Here is a 20513-nt window from a genome sequence, read left to right as displayed (position 1 = left end):
TGGGCGTCGGCGGTAGAGGCCGAGCCCCGGGGTGCTCTTCGGTGCGCGCCGCTGGCCGGCGCGGTCTCCGGGGCCCCCGCGCGGCGCGGGGCGCGCAGGTAAAGGGTTACGCGGGCCCGGGAGGCTCGCCCGCCGGCCGGGCCACGTGACGCGCCGGCCCAATGACGGCGCCGGGGCGGCCGCTGCGAGCGCGGCGGGTCCGGGCGGCGCTGAGCCGCTGGCGTTTCCCGGCGCGGCCGCCCGAGGCCGGCGAAGCCATGGGCGCCGCGACCCCGCCGCCGCCGCCGCCGCCGCCCGGCCCCAGGTAGGGACCGTCTCTCGCCCCGCGCGCCGGGGGCACAGGGGCTTGACTCCCGCGGAACTTGGCTTTGTGGCATCAGTTCCCCCACTTTCCTCGCCGTGCATTTTTATTCCCCTATTTCCTTTTGCCGTGAAAAAAGAAGGAACGAAAAAAGCTGTGGGGGGTGGTGATGGTGAAGCAATTCTCAGTCTGACTGCTTCGGAGAAGTCTGGTCGTTCAACAGAGGCACAGACAGAGGGGCAAAATCCAATGTGGAGTGGGATGGGGAACTTCTACAAATTCCCCCAAACTAAAGACCAAGACAGTGTGTAAGGCTTTGCCCCGAATTTGTATGAAACACTTTTGTTTTAAAATCTCTGATCAGTGAACTTTCAACCGTGTCTGAGAACTTGAATTGGGAAAACTGCAAGAGATTTTCGTCTTATTTCTAACTGTCGCCCTCCCACCGCCCCCCTTATTTTTAAGCATCTGGGTGTTTTTAAGTAAAACGGACATGGAAGGTGACCGCCGCTGTTTCTTTGAAATGTCCTTGGGTCCCAGGATGTGCTCCCCTTGGGATGCTGGCGCCTTGGGTGGCGATGAGTGGGGTGAGGGTAGAGGGTGCAGTGCTAAGAAGTGGCACGCACGTGTTGAAGGGTCACAAAAACTGCTGAATATCTGATAGTTGGGGAGGCACCTCCCAGGTCGATTACGTGGGTCTCATTGACCTTGGCAGTCCGGATGAGTGTGAGATTTTCACAAACCACCACTGAACAATTTTTCCAATGATACAAGACAGAAATCAGTGTGTTTTTTTTTCCCTCCAGCGCCATAATTAACCTTAAAAACAAAACAAAAACTTTCTTTAGTAATTCAGTACATTCTATTTTCCATTGTGGTATAGATGTTTGCCCAATAAATTTAGAGGAAGTCAGTGTTCCATGAGGTGTTCAAATCATTAAAGAACAGGGTATTTATTTTCTCCCTGTCACTGTGAGAATTACTGATGGCGCATCTCACCTTGGCTTATGGATGTTCCTGGGTGATTATAAACAAGCTATTTAAGAAACATTTGAGAGTTGAATGAGAAAGGAATGGCAGCTGGTTGCTGCTTTTAAAGACAACAGATTCTTTATTTGCCACTCATTCCCACATTTACACCTCCAGGTAACACTATTTTAAGGAGACACGTTAAAGTCTTCTAAGGCTAAACACCTGTGTCTATAGAACACCTGAACAGTCATGAGGTCGATCACTGAAACCATGACAAAGCTCTGAAGGTAGAGTTCTGGGGTTATTTGTATTTCTCTTGAGTGTGAAGAGTCAGTTATGGGAAGCTGCCTTGATCACAGAGGCCAAATGGCACAGACAGAGATAGAAGGAGGCAGGGTTTTGGCTTCTTTTTCTTCTTAGCTCACTCTGTGTACATTCAGATCCTGTTCTTTGATTCAGCAAGTATGGGATAGGCGCCTGTCTCATAGCATCTGGCCCCAGGGCCTGGTCCTCAAAGGTTCTCAAGATTTAGCTGGGTAGTGACATCTAAAGATCAACATGGCTGATCTCAGCTATGTTCTAAGAGCTTCTGCATATCTGGAATTTAGAACAAAACAGTAACTTGCAAACCCACTAAATATATATATTAGCCTAGGAATGGAATGACCCCCCTCACTTCCCACCTAGTCCTTGTCTGAACCTGGAAACACAACCAGGCTAAGCTCTGGCCCGAATCCAGTCCCAGCCCAAGGGCAGAGCAGCTACTGCCCTCTTTGCTCCAGGAACTGCCCCGCCCTTGGTGCCCCAAGAGCCCAATGATTGCACTTCCAGGAATGAACTCCAGTTTCCAAATAACTGAATACCAACTTCCTGGTAGCTGAGTTTTCTCCACCTGGACTATTTCAAATTCCCCTAGTTCCACAATTTTTTTCAATAACCCAGAATTGTGGGCTCTTTTTGGTTCTTGGTTAAATAGTACCTAGCTCCTGCTCTTTTTTCTTCTTCCTTTTTTGTGGTGTTAGATGATCTGGTTGCAGGTAGACTTACTACGTATCTAGAAAAGAGGAGTCGATAGGCTCATCCTGGGGGAGGGCAGACTTGAGCCCTGGCCATCTGCAGGTCAAATGGGTCACCCCAATATAGCCTTTCTTAGTCTGGTTATTACCCGAGTGCTGTTTAAGAAAATAAAATGAAAATCAAATCTTTTGTCTACTCGGTGCGCCCTTCTCACCTGAGAATGTCATGTTCCCACAGAGATTGGAATCTTTGAAAGAACCATGTATCATCAAAATGGCCCTATCCTAAAGCATGCTTGTAACACACCCTTCAAGTGAATATGTGTCCTGAAGCAGATACTTAAAAGAACTCAAAATACTGACTCAGTGTCATCAAGCATCTGAGAAGAGACACACCAGAGCTGCAGTGAATAGTATTAACATGAGACAAAGGGAGTATCATGTCTCAAATTTTACCATGAGCAGTGAACTCTGTTCTATTCCAGGTACAGGTGGCTCTCTAAAATTAAATGCCCTCGCCTTAGAGGCATGTTTGTAGACACTTGGCCAGTGCTAAGGACACAGTCCTTGCCTTCAGGGATCTTCCAGTCTTCAGAGAAGCCCTTGGAGGATTTTCAGCAGAGCAGGTTTGTGTTTCAGGAAGTTCACTCCAGCTGCGATGAGAAGAGGGAAATGGGGAAGATACAAGCAAGGCAGCTGCTGTAAAAATCCACACGAGAGGAGAGAGAGGAGTGAATTGATTCCAAAGATACTTAGGCAAAGGTGGTGTGTAAAATATTAACTCAAAGAAAATATTAGATGACTCAAGTCTCTGAAGCTCATTTACATGTCATTTCAAAATACACTTGTTCCAGGTAGATAACCATAAGCCACATCTCATCGCAATGCTGTCCCTACTGACTGTACTTACTCTCGGGCCCCACATCGTTTGTTTCTATCACAGAAAAGAGGTTTTGATAAAGAACGAGCCAATGTTTTTTTTTCATGCTTTCAATACCCTGGTGCTTCTTTATGTAGACTTGAATATGTGCATCTGAAAACAAAGTTAAGGTAAACTCTTATCCTCGTATTCTACATACATTCCCTGATTTAGCACAATTCTTCCCTGAAATAAAAATATCCTAACTTTTGATTGTGCAGCAGTAATGTCAGTGGGCAGTAGAACAGTTTGTTGTTATTGTTTGTTTGCTTGTTTGCTTGTTTTGGTTGGCCACAGTGTGGCCTGCTGGATGTCACAGGGAAGACTGGATTATGTTCACAGGGTACAGTATTAGAGGCTGCATTCATGGTATGTAAGAAGCACCGATGCCTGTGAGAGAAGAAAAGCCACCCTAGTTACTGCCACATGTATAGCTTTTTAATACAATATGTATTTGGATATATTCATTGTGCACTTGTTTATTTGTTCCAGAGTGAATCTGTACATGAAGGAATTTCAAAACGTTTTAAATTTTGGTGTTAAATCTTTCTCCCCCCATTTGCTAACTGACTACATATCTTGGGTCATTTATGTGTGATTAAGTGCAGAGTTGATGTGGACTTTACAGCTATAAGACAGTATCCTCCTTATGTGGTGATCAGACTGCCCAACCTCAGTCCTTCAGAATATTTACTGCAACCTAGAAATAAATAAAAGAAGTCCACGTGCACCTGCAAATAGTAAAGAGCTACAGACTTGGATTCTCATTAGAACTTACAAGGCATCAGTTTTTGATTGCTAATGAGCTTGGCTGTCTGGGTTCCTGGCCCACAGCAAGGAGATCCACTTTATAAGTTCAGTGCATGGCTGTTAGGATAAATATGAAATGTAGTGACAACCAACTGCTCAGCAGGGAAGGCAATACCCAGAAGGTTGACTGTGACTAAATTCTAAGTCTGTAAGAAAATAAAAGTTGGGTTCAGAACTATCTGTTAGCAAGGAAATAAGTATTACATTTTGGAAAAATGGATTCTAGTCCTTTTTAGAGCTAGAAAAGGACCTTAAAAGTCATTTGGTCTAACCACCTTAATTTACAGATGAGGAAACTGAGGCTCAAAGAGGTTAAATGATGTCTCCAAGGTCACATAGCTGCTAACTGGATAAGTTACTGGGACCAGAATCTATGAGTCCCAATTTCCAGTTCAGCCGTCTTCCTACTCCCATCCAAAAAGTGGAAATTTTAGTGATATGGAAAATTCATTATCTTTTGATGTACCTTTTCCCTCAAATATTATAATAGCCATATATGTAATACATAAAAATATAAATATTATTATTTACATACATAGTATCAGTTATCTGTTGCTGTGTAACAAACAACCCCCCCAAACATAATGGCTTAAAACAACCACCATTTATTTAGTCTATGACTTTGTGGATCAGCAGTTTTGGCCTGGCCAATCTACTGGTCTTGTCCAGGCTCCCTTACGCATCTGTGGTAACCAGGGTGGCTCTGTCTCTGGGTGTTGGCTGACTGTTGGCTGAGTCCACCAGGAAGCAGCTGGGCCTCATGCCCTCCATCACTGGACAGGCAGGCCTGGGCTTGTTCATGTGTCAGCTCAGCATGGTTGTAAGCAGGAGCACAGGAGCAAGGCTCCTTAAGGTCTAGACTGAAATGGACACAAGTTGCTTCTCCTCCAGGGTTAGCACATCAAGAGGTCAGTCCAGATGCAAGGGGTGGAGAAACAGACTCCACCTTTTGTTGGGAGGAACTGCAGAGTCATCGGAGAATGGCATGGGTTCAGGGAAGAGTGGAGAGTTGTGGTCATTTTTGCAGTCTACCACGTTGGCAGAGTACTTTATGTAACTTACCTGATTCTCACAAAGACACTAGAGATTAAGGTGGAATTCCTATTTTACAGGTGAAGTAATTGAAACGCAGATATATTAGTCTGCATTAGGCAGGGGATGCAGCTGGTGAGTGATGGAACCAGCATTTGCACTCATACCTGTCCCAAAGCCTGTGTCTGTAACCACGACTCAGTTCTGCCTCTGTCCCTGTGTACGGTGCTGCAGAGAAGGGTGGTATTAAGCATCATAAACTCAGAGTTTTGTATGAACAAAATTTAACTTTAAGAATCCTTTTTCTCGATTTATGTGCTAAAAGAAATAAAGTCAGATAAGATTAAGAGTAAAGAGAAATAAAGTGGGTTATCAGAGAAGCATAACAGGGGACAAAATGATGAGCTTAGGGGAGCCAAGGGAAAGACAGATTTGAATGGCATAGTATCTATTTATTACTATCTCAAAAGATCCTCCCATCATTTATATAAAATAGGTAACATTCCCACTATTTTATTTGCCTGATGGAGATTACATTTAAACCCATGTCTGTATGTCTCCAAAAACTACCCCCGCCCCATTTTTTTCCCCCAGTGAGCCAATAGACTTTGCTCCTTGAAGTGGGGTCCATGGACCAGCAGCATGGTGGTCACCTGGAAGCTGATTAGAATTGCAGCATCTTGCCCCAACCTCAGATCTATTGAATCTGAATCTGCATTTTAACAAGATCCTCAGATGATTCATAAGCACAGTGAATTCTGAGAAGCACTGCACTAAAGGGACCACAGGGGGAATGATTTGTAATAAGATGGGCTGGTGGAAGGGCATTCGAGACAGCGAGAACAGCAAGAGCAAAGGTCCTGAGGCTGGAGTCTGTGGGCAGGTGAAGAATTTCCTGGGCTAGAGGAGGGGCATGTGTTTCTAAGGAAAGAAAGAGAGGAAGTGAAGATGGTTCTGGACTGCCCAGTTCTGAATTGTGTCTCTGAAGCTTTAGGTTGGGGCGATATCTTTGCATTCTTTACTACTGAAAAAGAAGATACTTCTTGGTGGTAAGGGTGGTTTTGGCTTTTTGTTTGTTTTCAGGCAGCTTTCCCCATTCCTTTAATTTGTGCTAGTTTTTCAACTTTCACTAAGATGCAGTTCAAATGTTAAAAGTTCCAAATCTGCATGCCTGTGTAAATTTCCTATATACATAGTAAGAGAATTTTTTTGGCAGGCAATTAGTTATAATGAAAGTTATTCATATAGTTCTTCAGTTTATTAGCCCTTCCCAGCTGCCCTGTGACAGCTATTTAGGTAGTATTATTATGCCTCTTTCACAGTTAAGGACACTGAGATTTAGCGAGGTCACCCAGCCGAGGTTTGAACTCAAGTCTACCGACTCCAAGCCTAATATTTCTACACACTGAGGCACTCTGCAGGTTTTACATTTAGTCTTTGGAGGAAATTGTCAATCTGATCAGTTTCAAGTTTGGGGGTATTTTTCCCCATTTATACTGTGTCAAATTCAGAAAGATGCTTGAAAGTTTATATTGGTGATTTTGAAGGAACTATTTCATGGAAACTTGAAAATACCTCTAAAAAACTGATTTCTTCCACCACCTAATTTTCTTATTTCATTGAATCCATATGCTGATTCTAATACATGCTTTATATTTCAAATGATATGAGTTATTTTGCCCTTTTCTTTGATTAAAAGATTTTGATTTATTTCTAAATAAATGTTTAAGCCAATTTCTTAAGCAACTAAGCTGAGGCTTTTAAAACATCCATGGGTTATAGAATCCTGACCTGGAAGGGGGCTTCACTGAGCCAAACACCTCATTTTATGGATAAGAAAACAGAGGCCTGGAGAGAAGGGAGCTTATTGAGAGATACCGCATAAGTCGGAAGCAAAGCTAGGGCTAGAACCCTTGTTTCTACTTTCCAGTCCTGCACCCTCTGACTAAACTACTTCAGAGCAATTCCTTTCCCTGCTGAGCTTGCCAGCCTCCCATGGGCAGCGTGGGGCACTCAGATGTCCAAATCCAGGTGACCTGGGTCTGAATCCTGGTTTGCTAGTTATCTAACGGGTAACAAATTGCATTTGCTGCTACTGTCATTTCTTTTTCTTTTTTGAGGGGGAGGGGTTGGAGGGGTAGGCAGTTAGGTTTATTTGGGTTTTTTTAGAGGAGGTGTTGGGGATTGAACCCAGGACCTTGTGCATGCTAAGCCATACCCTCCCCCTGCCCCGTCATTTCTAAAGAGAATCATAAAACATAGTTAATTGACTAGACAGTCAAGATTTAGTTTACAAAGTACAGATTCTCTGCATTCTCTTTTCCACTTGACGGGACAGTTTTCATGGTCCTCACTGGGATCTGGTTTTGGTGAAGGAAGCCAAGTGTTCTGGGAGTGGGCATGATAAAAGCTTCAGAGATACGCCGCAAGCCAGGCCGAAGTCCAGCCTCAGAAGACTGCTGATGGAGGCCTGATTCCCCCTCCGCAAAGTGAGTTCAGTCTCTTACTGATGTAGTGCTTTCTCTTTTCACTGCGGAAAGGCCAGCGTTTCCTGGTCCTGAAGCACAGGCCAAACTGTGGCTCTGGGGAGGGGGCCTGGAAACAAAGGAGGGTGCGAAGTCACAGCCCACTGGCGTGGAGAGAGCTCAGAGTTGTTTATGTAATCCCCTGCCTAAAGTCAAAAATTGAATGGAGCAAAAGAAGTGTGACCTTTATGTAATCAAAAGAAAAAAAATGCTGAAGTAGCTTTAGAGAAAGTGAAATTACTGAAATTGCAACCCTGGAAAGGCAGTTGTCCTGTAAGAGTTAATTAGACAAAGAAGCAGCAAAACAAGCGAACAAACAAAAACCCCAGAACTCACCAGGCCAGCATCGTGCAGGGCCCTGGCTGGCAGGTGTGACTGGGCGAGACACAGAAATCATCAGAATCATCCTCTCAAAGCCATGACAGCATCATATGCATGTTTGGTCCCATTAAATGTCTTTACTCGCTCTGTTTGCAGGTGCTTACTGCCTGTGTAGTTTATGGGAGCCCTTTGAAAAGAAACCAAGGGTGGGTTGTATTTTCTTCTGTCACTAAGCCAGCAGGTCAGCTGTGCTTCTCAAGTGAGGAGGAAGAGATGTGACATGACCCCCAGCCTTGGAGTCAGGCCTGCCTCCCCCCGAGGGGACGGCAGTAAGGGCTGGACTCCCATCAGGTTTGAGTCCTGACTCTGCCATTTGCTATGGGTCCCCCAACATTTCCCATAACCTCCCTGAGTTTCAGTTTCCTTGTCTGTAAAGCTGCATGTGTCGGTACTTGGTAAATCCTTAATAAATCCCGTCCTTGGCCTCTGTGGCCTTCCGTTTTCTCTAATGTGAAAGGAGAGGTTTGGACCAGAGCAGCAACGTGGGGTACAGGATGGAAGGAAGGGGTGGGGCAGGAGAGGTGTTCAAACAACAACACTTCTCCTCCCAGCTCACCTCACCTTTACCTTGGATACAAGCCACATGAATAACAGGAAACTTCAAACTTAAGCACATGGGATTTCCCCAGAATTTCTAACTAGATATTTAACTTTCCTTACTGTAAAATGGTCTCCTTAATTATCTGTCCAGGGGTAGTTTTAAATCCTCCGTGGACCTCACGCATGTAAAGAGCTTTGGGCTGCAATGTTTTCCATGTTTGTATTAGTGGGAAGTAGGGGGGATGCTAAGGACCTGACATGTGGTAACAAAGTAAAAGTGGAGCTCTCTGAGACAGCAGAGCTTACCTGAACACTGAACTGATCCTTCTGTAAGTGTTGTGATGAAAGGAAACTGAAAAATGCAGTGAGAGGTGGGGAAGGTGACTTTTGTCTGGTCCTCCAGTCAACGAAGGATTTTCAGCGTCACTAAGTTGGCATGTATAGTATTTTAAAAAGGGGCATTGCCTCACCCTTGTATTTTATATATTCTCCATCCTTCACCTTGTGAGTTTGGTTGGATTTTTTTTTAATATGTTGTAAAAATCTTTTAAAAAAAATACTGATGCTGTGGGGAACAAAATCTGGATACTGTCTATTAAACAGATGTTGACGGAGGCTGTGGGGATACAGATGTTAGTAAAGCAGGCCTGGACACGGCCCCATGGGGATCCACGCAGTCCGCAGGCAGACAGGTCACCGTCTGTGCCTGTGGGGACTGCAGCAGAGAACATCCAGGGCACTCTGCGGGACGGGGCGGGAGTGTGACCTGGACTGAGAGGCAGGAACAGCTCCTCTGAGGAGGGGCTGCCCAGCTGAGCTGCGAAGGATGAGAGGGATCTGACTGGGCAAAGGGAGCCATAGGGTGGGAACGCACACGGCATGCTCACGGTCCCGAGGTGGCAGCATTCTGGGAAGTGTCCCGAGCACGGGGAGGACCAGGAGAGATAACAGAAGGTCGACTGTGTGGGGTCTTGTAAGCTACATGCTGTAATCCGACCTCAACCAATCTGGTCCTTCTTATTTACTGAGGACATTTTTGATGGGTGTTGAAAACTCCAGTATTAAGAGGTGGCTGAGGGTAAAGTTCTCCTTCCCCTTTGGTCTCACACGTGGTCCCAAAGCAAATCTCAGGCCCAGCCGAGCCTCACATTGTAACATTGATTAGTAAGCAGGGATCAGATCCATCGTGCAACCTGTTTTGTAAGCTTGGTGAAGTCCCTCATTCTGTTCTTGTGGTTTCTCCAACTTCGTGGAAAATTCATTGGAGGCAAATGTGACACTCCTCTAGAGGCTGGGTTGAGCTAACCTAAGAGTTTAATTTAAGCAACAGGAACTAGACAAGGCATTTTGCACAAATATGTATTGGGAACCACTGGGAAGGGCCCAGGTACAGGATCACTACCGTGTACCATTTAATGCAAGCATGGGGCTGCCTCTACACTACTTCTAACCAGTCCACACGTCCTACACAAAACCAATTTCATGAAGGAAAAGTAACTTCTACCTTTCATTTGTTCCTTAATAAAGTCCTCTGTTGATTACAGATAAGGAAGCTAACATTCCTGTAGAAACCACCTCCGGATTATGGCCTTCTGATAACATCTTACTAACCGTCTCTGAAGTGTGTATTCCTGATTGGGGTAACTAATTTAATCTACATCCTAGGGTGCAGATGGAAAACACACTCATAAATTCCAGCCTGTCTATGCTGATGCATCCTAAAGTGCATTGTAGACAACACAGCCATTACAAGGCAGTGGTCTTTGTCCTAGGAACAGAGAGAAGCCATTAAGGTCATAAATTGGGAAATAATAAGATTTGTATCTCTGGCTGCAGGTTGGGAAACTGGAAGGAAGACATAGGAGAGAGGAGGCCAGTTAAGGGACTGTTGCATGAGATGTTGAATCTCCACTTGAATAAAGTGGAGGTAATTTGACCGAGAGAAGTGGACGGGTTCCTGAGATACGTTAGATGAAATCACCAGGACCTGGTGATGGATTGGAAATGGGAAGTGAGAGAGGAGGTGTCCATATTACATTTTAGGACAGGGAACACAAAGGAATTTTGTTGCAGTGTTGTTTGTGATCAGAAAGAAAAAAACAGTGTATCTGTTGTCAATAAACACTGGCTAAATGAAGTACAATTTATAGATACAATGCAGTACCCTGCACTGATGAAAGAAATGAGTTCCATTTGTGATGACATGGTGGGAAGATGTTCAGGAAATAAACTTAAATGTTTTAAATTTGTTAAAGAAACATGTACTTAGTGTTCCATTTTAATACAATTAGTAATGATTGTGATTAGCACTTACAATATCCAGAAGAAAAAATTCTAGCTGTGGTTATCTGTGAGGCAGAGGTTACCAGGGATATTTGCAATCTGTACTCTGAATTTTTTGCAACTGAGAAATCAAATTTTGCAGAAAATGAGCAGACTACCCTACTTCTATCATGAAAACTCCTGATCATCTTATCCCAAACATGATTACTCCCTCTTTTGAACACACAGTCCACAATCACTCCCAGAATGTTAGGTCCAAAAAAGGCTTTAAAGGTCATTTAGCTCAACGTCCCCATTTCACAGATGAGGAAACTGAGGCCCAGAGAGGTTAATGGCTTGGCAACAGTCACATAACCCTAAACTAATAGCAGAGCCAAGACTAGAACCCAGAGACTCTCCGTCTGGAATTCTTTATACTTCAACCGGCAAAGCCTCCTCCAGCACTCACTCTATCTGTGAATAACTTGGCTTTTACTGGACGGTCCAGTGAATAGATCTGTCTCCTCCAGTAAATGATGTGCTCAGACTCTGAGAGTCAGTGTTCAGCCTCATGCTCAACATACTGTAAAACACTCATTAAAGCAGTTGATAGACTAGTTAGACTTCAGATCTAAACCTCAGGAAGGAGAAAGACTCTCACATGTGGCTTGCCCTCAGCACACACACAGCCACACACACACTCTCTCTCCCACCCTCTCCCACCCCACACGCTAAGCATAAGTCCAGGGCACTTGGCTCTGTTGCCTAATTGGTTATGCTGGCAGAACAGACTTTGGATTTAAGCAAGGGTCAATGGTACACCAACAGACTGATAATCCTGAACTTCCTAACGGAAATGGCATGGCTCTTGAAGGGTACTTTTCATTTGTGAATAAGGTCAGTGATTTCCCACAGCTGTCTTAAGAACTCTCTTCCCACAGTTACATAGTCCCTTTGCACAGTATTTCAGAGAATATTTCTTCTCTCACAGAAATGCAGCCTGATTGTGGGCCCAGAGCAGTGTGTCAGGTTGTCCACTGTCACTGGTGGTGGCCCAGAGAACTGGACGTTTTTGGATTGCAATTCACTGGCAGAAATGAGGCTAGCGACTCTGTCGTCCTTAGACTGGGAAATACCCGGGGCAGCTGGGGCCACGTGCCCCAGTCTTCTTAGGACTGTTGGGCTTTCCCACCTTTGGAACCTGATTCTTTTCTTCTTTTCCCCTGAAGCTAATCAGAATGCTTTTGTTTATACTGAACTACACTTGGCATCTGGTGTTCATCACCTAAATGGGCTGCTGTCTTTCAGAAACTCTTCTGCTCCCATTTTGCAAATTTGGTGAACTTGTTTCCAGTGTTTTATTAATTTATTTCAACTCAGCATTTTCCATATCTTAAAATTTTCCATTTTTAAAGTGACCATCTGTTTTATTTTTTTAGACTCTATGCACACACACATTTATATACAGTTTAGTTTTAAGTTCTTTCAAACCACTTTTTCTTTCTGCTATTGCTAATCTTGTGTGGGTTCACAGTGCTTTCATATGTAAAGTATCCATAAGATGTATTTGTACATTTTATCTGAAAATTGAGAAAAGCCAAAAATAGTTGTGTCACAACTGTGATTTGCCTTTAACTTGTATTAAGCAAGCTATTATTTTGATGAAAATGAAAATAAACGGTAAATTTAAAGTACTGGTAATTCTTTCCTCTCAGTCAACTCTATGTCCACCTTTCAGTAAGTGCACATTCTGCTTTTCATATACACAAAATGTTATGATAACTCAGAGAGAAAAAAATGTGACAATGAGTGTGTATATGTCCATGAATGACTGAAAAATTGTGCTGAACACTGGAATTTGACACAACATTGTAAAATGATTATAAATCAATAAAAAATGTTAAAAAAAAAAGTGCAGAAATTTAGCTACCTGAATACGAGCCACATGCAGAGGCTGAGAGTTTGAGCAAGAGGAGAATGTGTATACCCCTTCCTCAGGGGTATAGCCAGTAGCTATTGCAAATGGAACAGAAAGGAATGTGAGTGAACTCAACAGATCTGAAGAGTCAGAAAATTCCAAGACGGCAGAGCCCTGGAGGGATTACTAGAGATGTGTGACCCAGCCCTGGACTGCCCGTGTGCCTTTTAGAAATACCTGGAAAAAGTTACATTTCTCATCATTCAACTATAGCCAGAACCAGCCATAATCTGACAGTTAATTTTGATGTGAGATATAGTTACCAAATTTTCTAGTAAAATGCAAAAGACTTTGGATGAATAGCAGGAAAGACCATTTGAAATCAGTCTTCCCTGAAAACTCAAAAATTCACGTTCCCCATAACTTGCCCAAATGACTATGACAAAGTATTTTCGTGCTGACACTGTGACACGGGGGGAGATACAGTTTTTATGCCTAAACGCTGTAACATTTTAATTGTTAACAGAGATAATAGCCTCTAATGGACATTAAAATTTCCATGAAAAAATTAGAATGTAAGAGTCTATAGGTATAATTAAGGGCTAGACCAGGTAGACTTGCTAATGTCTCTTAATATCCATAATTAACAAATATTTGAGTGCCTTCTATGGTTTTGAGGGGGGCTTTTTTTTTTCCTCTATAAGGTTTTGAAAGTAAGGAGATGTAAGAAAAAAATTAATGACCTTACAATCAAAAGTATGGAAATGTTTCCCTGCTAGAACTTCTCAGTTGGGACTGATTAAGGAATATTTATTTCTGAGCAAAGTATAGAAGAAAGCCAATGGAGAAAGGGGTGCTGTATCTTTAAATTTGGAGATATTTTATAATTGTCCTTGAAGTTTCTATTTTCATTTATTTGCTTTGGGTGGGACATGGAAAAATATTTGCCTACTGGATGGTACTAATCTTCATGCATGCGTTCATGCATTTCCTTTCCTGAGAAAGGTGGGGGCAATTCATGGTAATGCCTTTTATTTTTAAATGTTTGCAGATGTGTGAATTTCTGTCCTAAAAATCAGTGAGTTCAAGCTCATTGAGTACCATAAGAAAAGATGTCTCTGAGACACTCAAAGTGTGAAACTTCAAACACTGGGTTTTCTAGTTACATGTTATCCCAGAAGCTACCTTACTTACGTGATCAGTATTTTCATAATAAATCGGTTATTAGCAAAGTACTGATGAACTCTAATATTCTAAATAACATTGTTTGGAAAAGTTTTACAATTGTTTAAATAGGTTTTTTTGTTTCGTTTTTAATGTTTAGGTAGAATTTAAATTATTTTCAGTGGCTCGGAGGCAAGGTATGTTGTTGTTGTTGTTGTTTTTCTTAAGGGAATTAAAATCCCAGTAGTGCAGAAATTCTTATTCACTCAACAGATATGTATTGAACATTTCCAATATGCCTGACCTACAGGGAAAATGTAAACCAGCTTTCCTGCAACCCCACAGTGAGCATTTTTCACAAATGCAGAACTTTAATTTGCAAATAAAATTCTTGAACACTGTGCCCCTATACCATATACTTGGAGCACTATATGAATGGCACACTAGCTCCCTGCTAGGCTTTGAGCAGTGTGCTGACAGGGATCCAAAAGTGAACAGAGCCCTAGCTTATGACATCTGGTGGGAAAGAGGCACATGAAATCATCATATAAGTAAAACTAGAATTTCAACTTGTGATGCAACAAAGGAAACAGAAAAGGGATGTGGGGCAGCTTTTATGAGATCTGCTTTAGATGGGGAGTGGGCAGAGGCCAGGGAAGGCTTTTCAGAGAAAGTGGTGCTCAAAGCAGAAGAGTGAGGGAAAGTCAGCCAGGGAGAGCGGTGGAGAAAACTGGTTGTGGATATTTTTATTAAGGGGGTGGAAGGCAGGAGCCAGGAACCCCAGTTTGTAGTTTGAGAGCCACCAGGAACCTCTCTTGACCGTCTTAATCTTTGGACTCATTTTCTTTACCTGAGAAATCAGAGTTGAAAAGAAACCTCTAGATTCCTTCTCTGATCTGTGAGCCGTATAAACTGCTACTCTACCAGGAAGCCCTCTGATGGTTCCGTCTGGGCCGGTTCTGGAGCTGTCATCATCCCAGCCCAGATCCCAGGTGTTCCCAGGAACTGTGTGCCGAGTCCTCGCCAGGCTGGCCGGGCCGAGCCGGATTCAGGCAGTTGGGCTGAGCTCTCTGGGCTTCCTGCCCCGCCTACATCCACACACTTATCTCGCTCGTATCAATCCTTTCCTCATTCCCTCCATTCTCCGAGGATAAGGTGTTCCCTTTCTTGTTCAAGGTCAGCCTTTTCACTGTGGATCTTAGCACTCCCACCCTCCCCCAAAAGGAGTCATCTCCCTCTGCAGTAAACACACTCAAATCCTTTTTTTTTAACTAAAATAAAATACAGAATAAATGTCTCTTCCTTTGAGCCACATTCTTCCAATTTTTGTCTACTACTCCATCTCTCTGTTTCCCTTATTAAAATTTTTAATTAAAAAGTCTTAAAGAATTCTTGAGTCGTTGCTGCCTTTAAAAGCTGTTCTCAATTTCTCACCTTCAGCTTGCTCTCCATATGTAGCTCTTTGTTTTCTCCCCATATCATGACATGAAAGTTCCACTGATGAAATTTGAATCTTAAATTTAAATATGTGACCATCAAATCTAATGGGCCTGTTTCATCCCCTTACCTTATAAATTTCCCGGCTGCATTTCAAACTACTGGTCTTGGTGATGCCTTCCTTTTGGAAATCCTCTTTCCCTTGACTCCTGTTATGCTCTTACATTTCTCCCTTTTGGTTCTCCTACTTCTAGGATCAGCTCCTATTCACCTGCCACCTATTATCAAGTCTGATGGGAGTGGCAGGGTCAGGGGCAGGTACTGATGCAGAATCCATTTGCAGGTGCTATACACACCCATACGTGATGACTCTGCCATCAGGGGAGGGTGCTCAGAGAATTCAGAGTAGGATTAAGGTGATGAGGTTCATTGATTTGGGTCACTTGGCAAGGCAGCCTATGTGGGAGGTGGAAGAATGAAAGAAGTCTTGGCAGTTAGGTGACTGGTAATTTGAATCTTGGGGACAGAGGTGAGAGGGTGGTACCTGGGAAGATTTAGAATCAAGTACAAATATGATGGAATAAATAAAACCCAAAAGTATTAATAATTTTAGGTAAATTTGTGGGAAAGTCTGTCTTTAATATTTTAAACACATACAATTCATAATGTTTAAGATAATTAACATGAATAGCCTTGTGATTCCAATTTAAAATGTGTCATTGGGGGATTGATTTAGACTTTGGATCTTTAAGTTGAGATTTTTAAGATAATTTTGCTGTTTTATATTAGATTGAAATTTCTAAGAGAACCAAAGATTCACCTTTTTTGTGAGTTTATTAGTGTATAAAATGATGTAAGTACTAGGGAAGGGTTTGTTGACTGGTCAGAAAACTGAAATAACTTAGAAAATCCAATATATTGTGTTTAAAATGCCTTTTAATTAACGAAGTTGAAAAGTCACTCAAAAAAACTGACAAAGTTGAGAGATTTTAAATAGAATGAAGATAAGATTTGTAATTGATCACAACTCAAGAGAAAATTACATTTTTGGATTTGTTATTTTAATAATTTACACATGAAATTTAAAAACCTAAGTAGCTGCAGGTAGTGACTTTGGAGGCCCTAGGGGACACACAGAAACCCCTGTGGCCTGTCCTGCTCCCAGGCATTGGTGCACCCCTGGCCCCCTGGTCAGTCCCTGGCGGTATCAGAGTGTGTGCACCCTTCAGGGCTCACGTGCACGTCCCACCCTGCCCTCCCCGAGCCACTACAGATCCGTGGAAAACAGCTGCTTGCAACAGGGCCAATCGACTGGCACATCCCCAGTCCCCTTTAAACTGAACCCATCCGACCAACCTGAGTTCATCACTGCCCCACCCTCACCCGCAGTGATTTGCTCTCCCTCCTGTGTTACTACCTTGGTTGATGACATCATCTGGTTTCCCTTTCCCTCAAGATCAAGGACTGTGACTCAGGCACCTGTGACTCCTCAGTGCCCACCACCGACAACAGTAGGCACTCAAAAACTCTGTGAATAGGAAGGCCAAATAAAATACGGGCTGGCGTAAAGGCCTGTTTTAGGACGAGTGGATGGGGAACCCCATATCCTGTTGATATTCCTTAAAATCACTGTCAGGGGAGCAGGAACAGCTAACGTTTACTGAGCACCTCCTGTGTGCCAGGCACTGCAGGTGGTTTATACACATCATCTAACTTACAGGGCTGGGCTCAGAGGGGTCAGGCTGTGTTCAAGATGACGGAGCTAGTAAGTGACAGGGCCAGAGCCGGGGCGCGTCGAGTTCTGAGTGGCTGCAGCGCACACTCTCAGCCAGCGGACCTCACCTCAGCGGAGCTGCTTTCACGTCAGGTTTCCGTGAACTGATTTTTAGGTAGTAACATTGCTGATGAAGGTCAAGCGATACTTAGAAACTCAGAATTTAGTTTATCACCATTTAGTCTTTTTTTTTTTTTCATTTTGTTATGAAAACTCACTATCAATTTATTTTTTTTCTTGTTTTTTTCTTGGGGGGGCTTGGTTTTGGGGGGCTGGAGGGGAGGGTAATTAGATTTTTTTTTCCAATGGAGGCACTGGGAATTGAACCCACGACCTCTTACACGCTGAGCACACACTCTACCGCTGAGCTATACCCCTTACCTTTTTAGACAGATCAAAGTACCCAAGCTTAATAACTTGAAAGATCAATACTATCGCTTGTTGTAGAAACATCAACTGAAGCAGTTCTCCCAACTCTCCTGCCTGAACTTCCGCTGATTTAGGAAAACTCCTTCTTGACCTTTCCATGTTCTGCCAGACCAGAAAGGATATGTTTCAGCCCAACTGGACACAAAACATTGGGTTGAGGGGAAAACGCAGCCACAAGAGTGCCTTTTAAGAAAAGAAATTGGGAAATCATCCTCAGATTTCCTCCTTCCCTCTCCTTTGCACAGTTCATAGAAGCAGTGCTCTTCTTTCCCGCCGCGCACCTCAACCCTAGTACAAAACTAGTAAGAGCAGAGAAAGCGGAACTGCTGTCTCTCCCGCATCCACCCCGCCCGTGGCCACGCCCCCTCCCCCGTGGAGAATAAGCCATTTTAGTACAGGCTGCCAAGTACACATTAAAGGTTGAGAGTACAAGATCCTTTGCTCAAAATGAACATTTTAAAAATAATGAACATGCATTTGAGTCTCCGTTTCTCATTCGTGTATTAACTCTGTCCCACCCAAAACTAATATGGTATTTTTTGTTTTTTGGGCTTTTTGGGGGGTTTTTTTGGTTAATATTCTTGAAGTTGGAGGAACTTCTGCCTAGTTTCTTTTAAGGAACTTTTGTGTAAAAATATACCACTTTTAGCAATGCTTATGAGTTAGTTATTTAGAAGATCAGTTCCCTAAGGTCTTCTATTTACTTGAGTCATATATATAAATTTGAAAATTGGAAGAAGCCTAGATAAAGATACAATAATTACATATGTCGTGCCACGGAATAGATTTCTAGAAAGGGGTTGTGGTGAGCGGGAACTTTTTACCAATAATGTTTAACTAGAGCCTGAGGGATGTTAATTTCTGGAACTGCTCGTGATTGTGGCCAATCTTCAAAATAATTTGTATTGCTGCAAAATCATTTTTTTTAACTACAAGGAGTTAAAAAAAGGAACAACTTTGTATAAAGTGAAAATAATTGCAAAATTGAATCATCTCTCTGGCCTCATTCAGAGGATGCAGTGATTCAAGGGTACCTGGCCTCGGCCTCTTGAGTGCACAGACCAAAAGGTAAGTACATTTAGCACATATTTCGATGCTATTTACCACCATAACCCTAGGATAATTAATGTTCTCATTTTCCAGGTAGGCTAGGAAAGACAATAATTTACCCAGTGACATGAGACTGCTTCATTTCAGGTCTTCTTTAAATTGCTCTGTAGTCTCAGAAATCACTTCCCTGTTCCTTAATCTCTCAACAGATAACCTGTGAACTGTTGCTATGATGCAAAAGACATGTCCTTCAGCATCTTACTCATCCTCACCAGGCGCTTTAAATTCAGAAAGTTTGGTTACTTCTGTAACTTGATCCTCATGGGTTTATATGTGCACGTAGACGCCACTGCAACAGGATGATGCTATGGTGAAAGCATAAGCTTTTAGACACAGCTGGGTTCAAATCCCAGGGCTGGAGCTTCACCTCTGTGAGCCTCCATTTCTTTGTTAAATAGGGATGATAACTGCTGATACAATGATGGGTTGGCTCTTGGCCTGGAAGCTAAGAATCAAATCAGTGCACACAAGTGAGGAAATTCTGTATGTTAACTTGCATGACTTCTGTCATCAGAAAACAAATCTTAAAAACACGTGTTAAAAATAATTAAGTGCATCACTTCATGACAGCCACCACTAGAATGGCTGTAATCAGAAAGATGGCAGTATCAAGTGACGGAAGGGATATGGAGAACCTGGAACCCTCACACACTGCCGGGGGCGGGGTGTAAAGTGGTGCATCCACTGTGTGAAACAGTGTGGCGGTTTGTTAAAAGGTTAAACCTAGAACCACTATATTACCCGGCAGTACAGTCCCAATATATACTCAAAAAGAATGAAAACATGTGTCCACACAAAAAATTATCTGAGTGTTCATAACAGCATTATTCATGGTGGCCGGAAAGTGTCCCCGTAGACAAACAGAATACGGTGCATACCCACAGGACACTATTGTATGGCCAGAGAAAGGAAAGAAATACTGATATATGCTGCAGCGTGGATAAACCTGGAAAATATCACAGAAAGTGCAAGAAGCCAGACACAAAAGGCCACATATTGTGTGATTCTGTTTATATGAATGGTCCAGAATAGAGAAATACATAGACAGAAAGTATATTGGTGATTGCCTGTCACTGAGTAGGATGGGGGATCGGGCGTTCTTGCCTAAAAGGTACACAGTTTCTTTTGAGGGTGATAAAACTGTTCTAAAATTGATTGTGTACAACCCTATGAATATACTAAAAATCACTGAATTGTACACTTTATGTGGGTAAAAGTAAGGTATGTCAATTATATCTCAATAAAACTGTTAGAAAGTAGTAAAATGGTGGACTTCTAATTAATGAACCTTTGAAGTTGTTACACAAGGTGTCAGTGGACATCTGTTAATTACCCCATCAGAGGTGTGTCCCCACATCCATGGCCTTTAGCTTTTGAGACTCTTCCTTGCTCACGGCAGCAGTTCTCCCATGTGTAAAAATGTGAAGCTTCAGCTCTGATCTTTGTTTGATAGCTTTATTGTGTTTTTCCTGATTGTAAAATTAACACATACACAGTGGGAAAAACTCAGAAAAGTATAAGTTCAAGGCATAAATTAAAGAACACAGGTAATCCTGTGCCTCTAAGAGCACTATACCTTCCTGACTCCTTTCCAGGTTGGAAAATCTGGTCTAGAATTTAGGTTTTAGAGAACCAAGTCTCATACCAAATACATAGGTAACCTTCATTTTGACAGACTTTCTCTGAAATGATCACGTGGACCTGAAGAGCTCATCTTTCTAAAAGCAGGTTTCTAGTCTAGTCTAGGTTAGATAGTGCTAAAATGCAGTTAACACCTTGTATTAATTTAAAAACACACCCCCGCTTGCTTTGCCCTGCCATCAGTGGTCTCCCTCTCCCTGTCACACGTGTCCCAGATTGTAATCTTATTCATTATGTGCCCAGTTGTGATTTCTCTAGACCTACACAGGGGCCTCTGGAAAG

At 42.8% G+C, this 20513-nt stretch overlaps 1 protein-coding gene across 1 annotated transcript in view; it reads left to right on the top strand.

The window, feature by feature from the left end:
* Positions 1–226: 226 nt before the first annotated feature.
* Positions 227–20513, top strand: part of PGCKA1 (PDCD10 and GCKIII kinases associated 1) — a 72146-nt gene continuing 51859 nt past the window's right edge. Inside the window, exon 1 of the mRNA XM_072973889.1 lies at positions 227–304. The gene's annotated coding sequence lies outside the window, so the exon portion shown is untranslated. The remainder of the gene's footprint in view (positions 305–20513) is intronic.

The sequence above is a fragment of the Vicugna pacos genome, chromosome 2, assembly GCF_048564905.1.
Source record: "Vicugna pacos chromosome 2, VicPac4, whole genome shotgun sequence".
Taxonomy (NCBI): Eukaryota; Metazoa; Chordata; class Mammalia; order Artiodactyla; family Camelidae; genus Vicugna; species Vicugna pacos.
Note: the sequence above shows the minus strand (reverse complement) of the source record. Positions and strands in the feature narration are given on the sequence as shown.